This window comes from Felis catus, chromosome D2 (assembly GCF_018350175.1).
Source record: "Felis catus isolate Fca126 chromosome D2, F.catus_Fca126_mat1.0, whole genome shotgun sequence".
Classification (NCBI taxonomy): domain Eukaryota; kingdom Metazoa; phylum Chordata; class Mammalia; order Carnivora; family Felidae; genus Felis; species Felis catus.
In genome coordinates, this window is record NC_058378.1 from 62,762,596 (window position 1) to 62,776,532 (window position 13,937).

General features: G+C 44.4%; 1 protein-coding gene across 2 annotated transcripts in view; it reads left to right on the plus strand.

The window, feature by feature from the left end:
• SORCS3 (sortilin related VPS10 domain containing receptor 3) overlaps positions 1-13,937 on the plus strand; it is a 597,794-nt gene that overhangs the window by 42,854 nt on the left and 541,003 nt on the right. The gene's annotated exons all lie outside the window — the stretch shown is intronic.

The following is a 13,937-nucleotide window of genomic DNA, read 5'->3' on the forward strand; positions in this document are numbered from 1 at the left end:
TAGGTGCCATCGTTTTTGGTACAGCTGGGGGTGTCCTTTCATCGGGTTAACATTCTGTTGTTCCATCTATTTTGGGGGCTCTAAACTCTGACGCCCATTCTTTTTGCCTTGGCGTAAAAGGCCCTTCATGTCTTGTCCATTTAATTTTTTACTTTTTTTTTGGTCTACTTAATTTTTTCTTGCTGTTTCTCCTATCACTCCTCCTCCCACATGAAGTCCCAGGTAAATGGAAGCGCTTTTCATTCTGAGAAAGCTCTGTGCCCCTCATACTTTCAGGCCTTTGTGCATTGTGTTTCTTCTGTCTTTGCAAGATCTACTCATCCTTCAAAATTCGGCTCAGATACCTCCTCTTCTGAGAAGCCCTCTTGACTAGCCCCTGGCAGGCTTGACCTTCAGGGCTCTTTCTCCTATAGTCAGCTTTGTCCGTAGTGCCAATGAAGCCCTTGTTGAAATTGCCTTGTGAAATTGTGATTGTTTGTTTGTATATCTGCCTCTTTATCCCCGTTGGAAGTTCCTCGAATCATGTCTTTTAATTATCCCTGCCGCAGGGCCTTTGCATATACTATTGGATTTTCATGGAACACCGTCATCCTGTCACTGTTCATGAAATGGGCCCCGTATCAACCCTCAGATCTCAGCTTAGATGTCACCTTGTCAGAGATGCCTGCCCTGACTCACCTTACCCCTAGATGATTATTTTATTTATTACAATACCCTGTTTTCTCTTACAATAGTTTATTCGTACCTGAAATTTATTTCTGTTTTGTCAGTCTTCACCACTGGAGGATGGCACCAATGAAGGCAAGCCCCTCTTGGCTGGCTCACCATCATGTCCCCATGTCTTGGCCCAGAGCCATTTGTGGATAAGCTGGAGAGAGGCATTTGTGGAGCGAGGCATGTGCAGCAGAAACACTGAAGGCCAGGAGAAAAGGAATTCCAGATCAGGATTCCCTAGAGGTGGTTAACAGAGAAGGGATGTGGGGCTGATTTCTCTGTAACTGTACCTTCCCATCTTGTCTGATCGGAGCACATACCTCCAGTGTGTACCATTATCATTTCTTTCCCTTTGTACATTTTAGTTTCAATACATGTTTCCTTGGAATTCTTCCATTTGGTTACTGTCTAACCAACAGGAACGTCCTTGTTCTGCAAATATGTAAGGTGTTTGATGAACAGCGGCTAGAGTGCCTGGGTCAGCTCTGGGATTTGTACACCAAAGGGCTGGAGTGTCCTTTGTCCCTTGCCTGCAGGTGGGAGATTCCCTTCTAAATGTGGGAGCACTCAAAAAGGCCCGTTCTTGGTGGTGAAGCCCTTCTCTGGACCCTGGAACCCCTCCAGGTAAGGGGATCGGGTGTGGATTTGAGGATCCGAGCATTGACTCAGAAGTCTAGTCCCTGGAGCCCCTGCTAAGAGGGTAGGCCAGCCACCTGGGGAAGGGCCCTGAGAGATTATCCGCTCAGAGCCCCATGCCTTTTTACAGGGGGAAACCATGGCTCACAGAGAAGAAGTACTTTGCCCAGAGTCACAGGGTTGAAGCAGGACCAGAACCCAGGTTTTGTGTCACCTCCTCTGGGCGCCTCACCCTCATCTAGCGAGACCCTCATGTGATGCAGGATGTTAGTTCAGAGGTGCACACTTCAGTGCCGCAGGACGCTTTATGTTTATTTTCGTTGTACAAAACTAAACCTTTTCTTCTTCCACATTCCTCCTCTCCCTCCTCTTCAGCAGCACGAGAACACTGAGCAGATGAAGGCAAAGTCTTGGGTTCGAGCGTGGTGGGTAGGCAACAGGTGTTTCCTAGTGATCCACGATCCAAACGAGTACCGTGGAGTCCTGGCTGCTCCTCTTGGGACCAGACAGACTGTATGGAGGGCCCCCCTCTGTCAGCAACCATCTGATGGTTTCCTTACGGAAGAGAGCAGCTACGTGTGTTCAGAGCACTTTGGTTTTCAGGTACAGATTACAAAAGGCTGTTTCTATGTAGTTAACCTTTTGGGGGGTCTGCTAGAAAACTCTTCTGCAGGCTGTTTTGGTTCAGGTGTGTGATCGCAGCTGGCTCTGACCACTGCATCGTTCCAGGACACTGTCCAGGGGACCGGCCTGGCCAGAAGCCTGTGGGCAGCTTGCCTGCAGGGCTGTTGCCCTCCTGACATGCAGTGAGGGATGGGGAAGGAAGGATTCCATGGCAACAAGGCTGGAGAGCCCTAGCGCCATGGTGTCATAGCAACCAAAGAGAGGAATTCTATCCACATAGTGACAGGGGGACCCCTGGACCTATCAGACTCAGCTGGCCCACTGCATTAGCAACCAGGCTGTGGCCTCCTATGATGAGAGTTGGGTGGGAGGAGGGTGCGAAGGTTGGAAGAAGTTGTTTTGTGTGTGGGTTTAGAAAACTAAAAAAAAAAAAATTAGTAAGAGAAACAAATAAAGAAGGCTCTGTGGGATAAGTACCAATAAAAGAGAAAGGAATCAGGCCTGGCTTTGTATTGCATACCCTAGGAAATGTGTGTTGGTTCATCTCCCTCCTCGCTTGGGGCATTGAGTTTTCCCCGTTTCATGCCTGGTCTGGAACATTTTACCTTGGAGACAACACTCATTGCTGGTTTTCCTCCTCTCTCTCCTAACATTGTTCTCTGTTCCTTTTGTTTACTCAAGACATGGCAGGAGGTGTTACAGTAGCAGTCATTGGCCGTTCTGTCCCTCACCGTATATGTCCGCACTGTATGGCTTGTGATGTTTCAATGTGTGTCTGTTTTGGCTAACTAAATGGACTGTGGTACTTGATCCCTTACCCCATTGTCTGTTTTTTTACTGGGCAGCGTGGACACATGCAGATATTTGTGAGTTGACCAGGACCCAGTTTGGGGTCAGGTGATTGGGTACAGGCTTTAATGTAAAAGGTATCTTTTAGGGGCGCCTGGGTGGCTCAGTTGGTTAAGTGTCCGACTTTGGCTCAGGTCGTGATCTTGCGGTTTGTGAGTTCGAGCCCAGCGTCGGGCTCTGTGCTAACAGGTTGGCGCCTGGAGCCTGCTTCAGATTCTGTGTCTCCCTGTCTCTCTGCCCCTTCCCTGCTTGTGCTCTGTCTCTCTCTGTCTCTCAATAATAAAATAAACATTAAAAAAAATTGAAAGGTGTCTTTTAGCAGCCTTGCAGTCTTTCTGAGATGGGACCGTCTCAGCATGGATCTGAGCCTTCATTCTTCTTTCTCATCAGTTGTGGAAGGGTAGGGAGAATGGAAGATATGGGAAGCCCTGGGGAGAAAAAACAGAGGGAAGCATGGACTACAGCAGGGAGGTCTGTGCCTATATCAGCAGAGAAAAGAAATGTGGTCTTTGACTTTCCAGCCGTAAGTTTGGATTATAGGCACCTCAGTGGTCAAGATGCAAAGTGTCTTTGAGGCCTTTGGGAATGATGGATCCGGTTTTCTGTGTATACACAGTGAGATCCTGTAAAGTTAGGCCATGGCTTACACTTCTCTATCCCCCATGCCATCTGCACAGGGATGGGCCCCCGTATTTGGATGCCTTGTATTTGTTGAATGATACTGTTCTTGTCCTTGTCAAGCTTACACTCTACCTAAGAAGATGGAGCATCTCTCCATGGATTACTTACTCCCGGGGACATTAATAGACTACACGTTTTCCAGTGTGAAGTAAGGATTTGCTGGCTACTGCATGAATGAATGTTTGGAACATTTGGGGGCAGGCATTAGAGATTTGGAGATTGGGGAAGTTAAGAAAAAAGAAAGAGATCGTGAAAACCAACCCTGGTGCTCTAGGCTGTGAAGAAAAGTATACCTGTATCCTAGGGGACCTCAAACTTCAGTTGGGTCAGATTCATCTAGAAATCTGTTTAAATATGCAGCTTCTAGGGCCCTGCTTCAAAGATTCTGGCTCAGGAGTGCTGGGAATCTGCATTTTAAACGAGCTACCTAGGTGACTCTGCTGGAGGTCAGCTGGGGACCACACACTTAGAAACACTTAGAAACAAGGGCACTCCTCATACAGCAAAGCCTCTGTGAGCCACATGAGCTTCAAGACTTGCTCTTCTTAGGGGATTCACAGATAAGTTTAATAACAGAAAGATAGCATCTGTGGGACTGGCAGATCTGGGAGCCTTGCCTTCTCTGGTAGAGGAGAAAGCACCAATGTCGTCTTTATGTTTAATTGGTGAAGCCAGGAGGTAACGGCAGGTGGCTGAGCTCCAGTGTGTGGATTGGGAAGCCCTCACTGGGTGTGTGAGCCTCACAGGCGGGGAGGGTGAGCTCCTGTTGTTTCACGGGGGCCACACTGTGGGAGCTGTGAAATGCAGGACAGGATAGAGAATTTCGGGGGAGGATTTGCTGTTTTAGGGGTTGTCTCTAAATAGGGAAGGAAAACCATTTATAAGTCAACCTACTTCACAGAAGGTTCAGAAAAACCCAACCCATCTACCACACTTTCATTCATTCTGACTTTTCCTGCTGCAGTTGGGTTATTGGGAGGGTGCTGACGATTATATTAACCACCCTGATAGTAATAATCAAGAGCTTACACTTACTAAATGCTTTCTGTACATGCACAGTGGTAAGCACTTAATGTTCATCATCTCATTTAATCTTCACATTGGCCCTGGGAGGTCTGTGCTTTTTCACTTCCCACTTAACACTGGAGGAAACTGAGGCTTCCAGAATAGCGATTTACAGCTGGTGATGGATGGATCTGAGGTTTGATTACAGTCCCTTTGTTGGAAGCATTATGCATGGAGACTGTTTGATTCAGCTTCCTTCTCTCCTCTCTTATTATCTTCTCCCTTGAGCCAAAATGTGCGTTCTCCTCCACCCAGTTTATCCTGTGTAGCTTCTAGTCTTACTATGGAACATGGATATTGGAAATGGAGTGGAATAAATGGATCTTTTAAGCATGCATGTGAAGCAAAACCTTTCAGTAAACACACAGCATGAGCACAGGGTTCTGTGTAAGGTCCTTCATGGCAGAGGTGATCACAGAATAACGGGGCCTTGATTATCCATGTGGTTGTTAGCAAAGCCCTTCTTCTGTGTTTGTGACAGATCTCTTTGGCTTGATAGATTCCTTCTAGCGTCAGATTCAAGACTCCCCTCGCCCCTTTTGTCTTGGTGGGCAGATGGATATGCTTATCAGCATAAAGGTCCAAATTGCAAGTGTGAGGTCCAGTACCAAAAGCTACCCTTCTCTGAGTCAGGTGCCCTAAGTGGGTACTTGGTTTGGGGTGCAGCATGGCATTAGGGGAAGACTTTTGGAAGTAGATATTCAAATCCTGCCTCTCTGTTTACCTCGGGCTAATTTCCTTGTTCACCATGGTTATTACTAGTGAATGCGGTGGATGCAGGATGAGCCTTTCTTTTCCCCAGCTGCCGTGAGCACCAGCCGCTGAGTCTTTCTCCAGGAATCACCCTCAGCCTAAGACAGCTGCCTCACCCAAGGTCACACCTATTCCCTGGGGGTAGCCTGTGTCCACATCAAAGGTATAATGGCTTGGCATCTTGACCTGAGGCTGGACAATTCCAGAACTCCTGTGGATGGGTAGAGGCCTCTGTTGTGGCTGCATCATCCCTCTGTCTTCCCAGAGGGGGAGACTTCATGTCCTTCTGCCCAGGCCCCAGGCTTCACTTCTCCTTGGCCACTTGCCTTGAGCCTCTCCCCTGAAAACACCCTCCCATATGCAAATCTCTGTTTCAGAGTTCTGGGTACCCAACCTAAGACACTTCTGTTTTGTGATCATTAAATGAGATCACTGATTCAAGTGCCTAGTGTAGTGCTTGAAAAGCAGTAGGACCTCTGTAAATGTCCCTTTCATGTTGTTAGCTTTAACATTTCATAAAATTTATAGCTATGAAATTTGAAGCCACTTTTCTGTATTTTGGAAAAATATTGAATATGCAGTCATGATCAGGGCTCAATAAATTTCAGTGAAAGTAGGAATTCTTTGGAGCTATGAAGGAAGCTTTCCTATTGATTCATGTCCAACTTCATTGTAAGAAATGTTTGGGACATTTGGATCAGCTCTGTGTAATGGAATATTATTGGGGTAATTTTTAAAAAACATTTTCCTAGAAACCATATGTTCTCTGAAGGATCTTCCCAAAGATATCTTTGCTTTTAGGAAGATCTTAACCAAACTCAATCTTTTAGTGGGGAATTAATGAGGAAAGGAAGTGCTATAAATCCAGTAGGGGAAGTGGGAATGTGTTGTCATCTGCATCTGCTCTTTCAGTCCTCCAAATGTACGTGTCTACGTGTGTATCTCTAGGAGAGTATTTGTGGTTTCTTATTTGCTGGAACATTAGGGAACTTAGCTGATGGTCATCAGTGGGAGTGGTTAGGATATTGGAGGCTCCATTGAGAGAAGAAGGTCTAGTATATCGTTTTGACATGACCTTTTGTAGGTGATCATAACAGAAGTAGAAACAAATGGAAAGAAATTCATGCATTACTGGAACGTGTAATGCCTCTCAACACAAATTTGGTGTCCTAGAAGTAACCACTATCATAAATTTAGCATATGTATTCCTCAGATTTTCTCTATATGTATGATTATATTCATATAGATTAATGATATATGTGTGTGCATATGTATGTGCATATATGTATGTGTGTGTGTATATATATTTTTTAATGAGGTCCCATCATAAACTCTACTGTGTAACTTTTTTCCACATACTCTAATTGGACATCTTTCCAGATCTGTATATGTAAATCTCCTTCATTCTTTTTGATGTCTGTGCACAATACTCCATTGAGTGGCTGCACCCAAATTTATTCAAGACTACCATTGGTGGGGATCAAAGTTGTTTCCATATTTTCAATATAGTGAACCAAGCTGCAGTGAAAGATCCTTGTTCCTACATCCATTATACCATTTAAATAAATGACTCTCAGCTCACAGAGGGCTGGATGCACAATAAGCACCGAATCAATAATTGTTGAATTGATTTCAAGGCTCGGTGCAGCTTGAGGAGAGATTAAAAGGCCTAGCTGTGCTTAGTACACAACCAGGCACTGAGTTTTCAGGAGACATTGACCATCAGGGATAGATTTGGACAAGAAAGAGTCTGGTGCACTGAAGTCTTTCTTGGTGAAAGTTTGTTTTGGTCTGATTGTCCAGGCCCTGGTCCTGCTAGACATTCGCTTTGGTGTCACAAAGAACCTTTCCTGTATGGTGGGCTTTGCCTGTATCATGGCATTAGGATATCTGGTGTTTTCTTCCTTTACAGTTTGAGGGTATGGGCTTTGATCCGAGCACATATGCTGACGATCACACGGCTGTCACCCAAGCCAGTTTAAATGTTCACAGGTGTTCCAGGCTTTACAGATGAGAGGGCTGTTCAAAGGGAACAGGTGCATCACTCGGGTGCTGAGCCTCCAACATGTAAATACTCTTTGAAAATGATCCCCTATGAATAGTTAATTTTAAAATGCATCCAGAACACACTCTGTGACATAATAGTTGATCTATAGCCCCATTAATGCATCTAAGTGAAGGGTCTAGGTTTAGTGATGCCATTTAGCATATTCATAGTCCTGTCTGGAGTTTAATTATGTCAGCCAGGAGCCCACGCAAGCCCAGTGCACCTGATGCTCCCTGCCCCCATTGTGCTTTAGCACAGGGCAACTTTTTAAGGTGTTTTGTACTGTATTAACCTCAAGTTCAGCAAAGCAGGTTTTCATGAAGGCCACTAATTGGAGCATCTCTCCAGGAAATCATGGGCCATGCCAATCCACTATGCAACACTATCATTTTGTCAGAACCTTCCCTCATTTCCTTTGCACAACATTCTTGTGGATCGGGACAGATGCGGAACCTGAGAGTCAGAGTTTACTGGCTGATGCAAGGTCCCATTGGATCAGTGATAGGAAACCTAGGACCAAGTTTCCTGTTTTGAAGTCCTTGGGCCCCTGCAAATAACAACCATTTGGACATATCTAAGTTGTGTACACAGACCGTGTACATTGAAACACACTACTTGGAGCCCAAAATGAATTCCATGCGTTCAGATTCCTTGGTGAGAATTTCTAGGGTTTTAATTCGCTTTTGGTATTCAACAGCCCTCTTACTGCCATTCTCATGGTTCAGTCTATTGCTGACTGTTCTCTTTAGCACAGGTGCATACACACGTGTATCAGCTCTCACAAATTAAATAGAAAGTCATTTAGGAGGAAAGAGGAGCGATTTCATTCTAAGGAGACTTAATTAGACCCCTTACCAAACAAATGGCTGTTGAATGCTCACCCGGTGTGACTCTGGCCTGGACACAGGGAAGGAAACCCAGCTGTGCAAAGAAGTGTTCCTATACTGAGGACCTCGCGATCCAGTTGAGGAGATGAGAAGATGATTAAGTGACACAGGGAAGCGTGTAACCAGTTGCCCATCATGAGCCATGGAGTTCTCTCCTTCCCTAGGATTTTGGAGGACGTGGGGTCCCTGTGGGGTGCAGGAGTCAGGGAAGCAGCATGGGTCCCTTTAGTCTCCCAACAGAAAGGTCTTAGAGGCTACTTAACACTTAGATGAAGGGAATGGGATAACACTTAGATGAAAGGAATGGAGAAAGGAAGTGCATTCTAGGACCCTATGAGCTCCATGAATTTGAGGCTCAGTGAGGAAATGTCAGATACTCATAAGCAGAGGTGATGCCTCGCGTGGCTTTGGATCACGTTTGTTAGCTTCCAAGGCAACTTACAGAGTGCCTAAATCACTGATTTCTAGGACTTTTTTGGACACAAAAGGCCCAAGGGTATATATGTAAAAGAATGAAGGCCTGGACCACCAAAATATTTTGCAGCTGATTACTCTGGGCTTTGGCTTTGGTGTCCCTGATTACTGGGTCATCACCCCTATGTCCCCACTTTATCATTACTATCCTTGGATGTGTGGGCAGAGCTCAGGAAGGGACATCATGCTTGTGTGGGGAAGACTAGTCCTCAGGGCTCCTCCTCAAGAATATAAAACTAATCGTACATATGGATCCCTGTCCTACCAAGTATATGCCAGGTAGCAAACAGGTACAAACTCTAGAGGAGAGAGTTAGCCCTAGGCTAGGATGCCTAGTTTTGTTTCAAGTAAGAGGTGGGAATTGGGCCCCTGGAGACAGGCTGGGATTGGATGGCTGGATATATGAATGGGATATGGGTGGGAAGACCATTCTGGGCCAAGAGAACCACCTGAACAAATCCTGGGGCAGCAATGTTCTGGTCTTTCTGGGAAAGAGTGATCCAGTGTTTCTGGAGGGTAGGGTACTTGTGGGATCTTAGGAGGAGGAGAAAGTCACTGTAATATGGGAGTCTTTAATATCATTTTAAAAGATTTAAGAATTTGGGTACAAAGTATTAAAAGTTATATTCAGGAAAAATAGATAAAAAGATAACCAGGAAACTCTTGCTTGGCAAAACGTAATAGGAGCTAACAGATTTTTAAAACATGCCAGATTTTAAAAGATGGATGATTTACAGTTACTCATTAGGATAATTGCATCTGGATGCAATGTGAGCTTTATTCTAGAAATAATATATTCCAAGATTCTTAGAAATTATTTTCTCACCCAATGCTAAATAAAAATGTAATAAATAACCATTCAAGAGGCTGTTGACATATTGCAAACATAACATGTCACGGAACAGAACGGAGTCAGAGCACTGCCTAAGGCCATGCTTCAGATGAGTGAGTGCTTGGGCAGGTGCTGAGCTGTGATTGTAGGGGTGGGATGGGTTGCCATGAGCCTCCCACATTCTGTCACTTGACCACTCCGTGAAGCTAAATGAGATGGCTTGAGATGTGCATTCACTGTACTGGTAAGGAAGCTTTGGGTGGCAAGTGACAGAAGCTAAACTCAAACTGGTTTAAGCCCAAATGTTTAACCAAACTAAAAACTTAACCAAAACTCAACTAAGGTATCTGGAGTGGATGTAGCTTCAGTTGTGGCAGGACCTAGAGGCTCAGTGTGGTTAAGAGTCTGTCTTTTTCTCTCCTGCTTCCAACTCTACTTTCCTCCTGGTCAGCTTCCTTTTCAAGCAGGCACTCTCCATGTGGTGGGTAAGATGGCCATTCAGAGCTTGCACTGATGACAAGAGAGTCAGTCTCTCTTCTCCTTTCCCTCCTCATCCTCCTCCCCCTTTCATTATTTTTCTTTCTGAAAAAGTTGTTCCTACTTGATTCCTGTGTTCACCCCAACACTGGGCTAATTACCGGTCAGCTTGAGGAGACAGCACTCTCTGATTGAGAGCACTGCTCAGCAGGATAAAATGGAGGGGATAAAATGAAGAAGCCGTTTCCCAAAGGTGTGGGTATAGACCAGATCAGAGAGAGAGTGAGAGAGAGAGCGGCTCGGATCAGGGTGATACCAGCTGATGCTTGCTGTCATGGGGTGGGGCCCTGTGGTCCTACGGCCTTAGATGCTCTCTGATCCACACCATCAGCCCCATACCTGGAACAAAAGCCCGGACTTTTCTTAGCCTGAACTGCAGCGAAGGATGTGGGTATCAGAGGCAGGGACCTATTGGATCACATAGTCAACTGCAATCCAAGCTTTTTTGCTGGACAAAGTGACTAAACTTTACTTTGAATTTCCACCTGAAATTGTAGAAAAAGCTATTCATACTGATAGAAAGTAATAATTGCTTAGAGGATGAAGATTTGAAGGTTTTCTCTTAGAGATTACCAAAATTTAATCTATGAAGAGTTTTCCATCGTGTGTTGCCATATTTGGAATAAGGCTTTGGAGTAGATGAGTTAATAGGTCATTTGCTTGTGACACCCTGGTTTTGTTCTCCTGTGTCATGTTTATATTTACTGAGCCCCACCTCCCTGGAGAACAGTCTGAGCTTGGAGAACGTACATGTAATGTTTAGCCTGTCCCTGTGAGGGGCTCTTAAAAAGCTCACAGCAAATGCTGTTTTGTGCATCCTTTTCACATCACTGGTTTGGAGGAGGGAGATAAGGGGTAGGAGATGGATATGATTTTCTCCATTTGGTTAGGAAAGTAAAACATAGGGAGGGTTAAGAAATTTGCAAGGGAATATTAGTGGCCAAGCCTAAAGATAGAACATGGCACTCCTCATTTGAAATCCGTTTTCCTAACAATAGGGTGCTGTCTTTTCTGATTTCAATATGCTGTTTCCTTTCAAAAGAGTAGCACCTTGAACATTCAGTTTCACGGGAGAGTCCTTTCAGATCCATTGGTGAGCCCAAAAGATAATAGCCAAGAAATCATTTAATGAGATCTGGACCATTTTATAAGGCATGCTGAGTTTCCATTTATTTGTAGCGCTGCATTCAATATGCACTTCTCTGATTTTTCTTTTAAAATAAAGTGAAAAAAAGTTTGTTTTCTGTAGTTTTTCTAATGACTGCTAATTCTAAATGCACTGGTAATGAAGGGAGTGGATATCTAGTTCAAAAGTTCAGGCAAGAGTAGATATTATTGACAACAGGCTTCTAAGCAGGTATCAAATGCTGAAGTAATTGGTTTGTGATATATATATATTTTTTTTTTTCTTTTTTTGTATTGGGTGGAAAATGATCTTTCCCACCTCACTGAACATCAGTAGTACTTTGTTTCATTTCCGCTGCTGCTGCCCTTGTTGTTGTTAAGTGAGCTGAGTGAATCTAATATGCCAGGAGTTGGCAAACTCTTTTTGTAAAGGGACATAGGGTGCTTTTGTGGGCCATAGGGTGAATTACTCGATTCTGCTGTTATAGTGTAAAGCTGCCATGTGCAAATATGTACATGGACGGGTGAACCTATGCTCTAATAAAGCTTTATTTACAAGAACAGATGGAGGGCCAGATTTGGCCCATGGACAGTAGTTTGTAGACCATTGGTGTGCATGGTCTGCTGGAGTCTACGTGGGTTCCTCCACCTGAGCACACCTGAAGCACAACTGTGTTTTCACAGTGTTCCTGCAGTCTCCATCCTTCTCGCTTCCTGTTTCCTGCGCAAGTGTGTTATAGGATTCAATTTCAAGTGGTGTTTCCAAAAGCCCCTTTTCTAGTGGCTGCATTTCCATCTTAAGGGCACTGGACCTTGGACTGGATTCAGGGGCCTGATCTTAGCTCTGCAGAAGCAAAGAAAAATCTTTCTGCTTAATGCTGGAGTTCGGATACATCCTCTAGCAAAATGACACTCAACAAATGTTGATGAGTCCTAGGCTGAGTGACCCTGAGCAAACTACCTAACCTTAATGAGTTTATTGTCAACCGTAAGAATATCCACCTTTCTCTCCTCATGGGGCTGATGTAAGGATTACCCATTCATCCCATTTTTCTTTATTAAGCACCTACTTTCTGCTGTTGCTTTGGCTAGGCACTGGGGATGTACTGGCGAACAAAACACTTACCAAGGTTACCTTCAAGGGTTCAAATTAATATTAAAGGAGATAAAACTTCGAATTGATTGATAATACAAAGATTTAAATTTTCCTGATCCTTTTAAACCAAAATGATGCCAAAGACCAAGGGAGATACTTGGTTCCTTATTTAGAAGGTGAACTGTAATGAAAGCCAGTGGGAGGGTAGTTTAGGTAGAGTGATAAGGATTGGGGGTGAGGGCAGGGAGAAAATGAAAACAAAATGTGTTAGAGTGGCCTGATGGAGCTGCTTCCTACCAGAGTTCCCTTCTGAAAGAAATCAAAGAGATTTTTCAACTCCATCTGGGCTCTAAACCTAAGGAGATTACCATTAAAGTCAGCTAGTGGAGGGTAAAAATAAGAGTGTAGGAGTATTCATTTTGAAATGTTGTCAGCAACCAGCTGGAAAAAAATCGCAGTTACTGTGATTACTAGGAAATTTCTTGGAAGGTGTAGAGGTGTTTATCAGGTAATCTAATCTGTCACCCATTTCAGTGGCATTCGGGTGGTTGGATAAGCATTTCAGTTTAGAAGGAAATAGCACCAAACAAGAGAGAAAAGAACATGGTTATTTTCAACTCTGGGTCATCTTGGGCAGCGTGGATTTCTTGTCAATCAGATCTGATAGCCTGTTCCAGTTCACTATTGTGAGATTTTCTGAGAAATAACTTTGGGCCCTGCATGGGGTTGGAAAATGGGGGTGGGGTAGAGATGGGGGTAGGTACCAAAGCACAGGCAGACCCTGGTTTTAGCCTTCTGAGGATCTGCTTTCTGGAGAGTGTGTGCGAAGAGGCTATGGAAAGCGTGATGGGTCACCTTCCACCGAAAGCAGCAAGGAAGTATGTCTCATGAGCGCCGATCTCAGCATGGTACCTGGCAAACCACGGGTGTGCAAATCATTGTGGAAAGAATGCCACCGTATGTTTGGTGTTCAGTCACAGCAACTCATTTGGAGACTCACAGATGCACCTTGTGCCTTTATAGTCGTGGCTCTGTGTGCTTGGAATACCCTTCACCCCAACTTTGCCATGCTAGCTCTTTCTTCTTCTTCAAGACTCTGTGCACATTTCTTCTCCCTGAAGGTTTCTTTTCTCTTTCCCTTTCCCGCCTCCTCCACCACAAGCCTGGTTCAGATATTCTTACTTACCCCCTCTGCCTCTATCTTCCCATTCCACGTGCCTCTGTTACAGCCCGTGACTCACTGGATTGTGGTTGTTAGTATCTTACAGTGGAGACCAGTTACTGGTACTTGAAAAATGTGTGTGAAATTTGCAGAGTCGTTAAAAAAGTACACACAGAGCCTGAACATATTATTTTAATGTAACACCGAGAGATGTATGTTTATTTACCCATTTTTTATTTTTTTAAATGTTTATTTTTGAGAGAGAGAGAGTGCAGGTGGGGCTCTACACTGACAGCAGAGAGCCTGATGCAGGGTTTGAACTCATGAACTGTGAGATCATGACCTGAGCAGAAGTCAGACGCTTAACTGAGCCACGCAGGTGCCCCTGTTTACCCATTAAAAAAAAAATTTAATGTTTATTTATTTTTCAGAGAGATGGAGACCGAGTGCAAGTG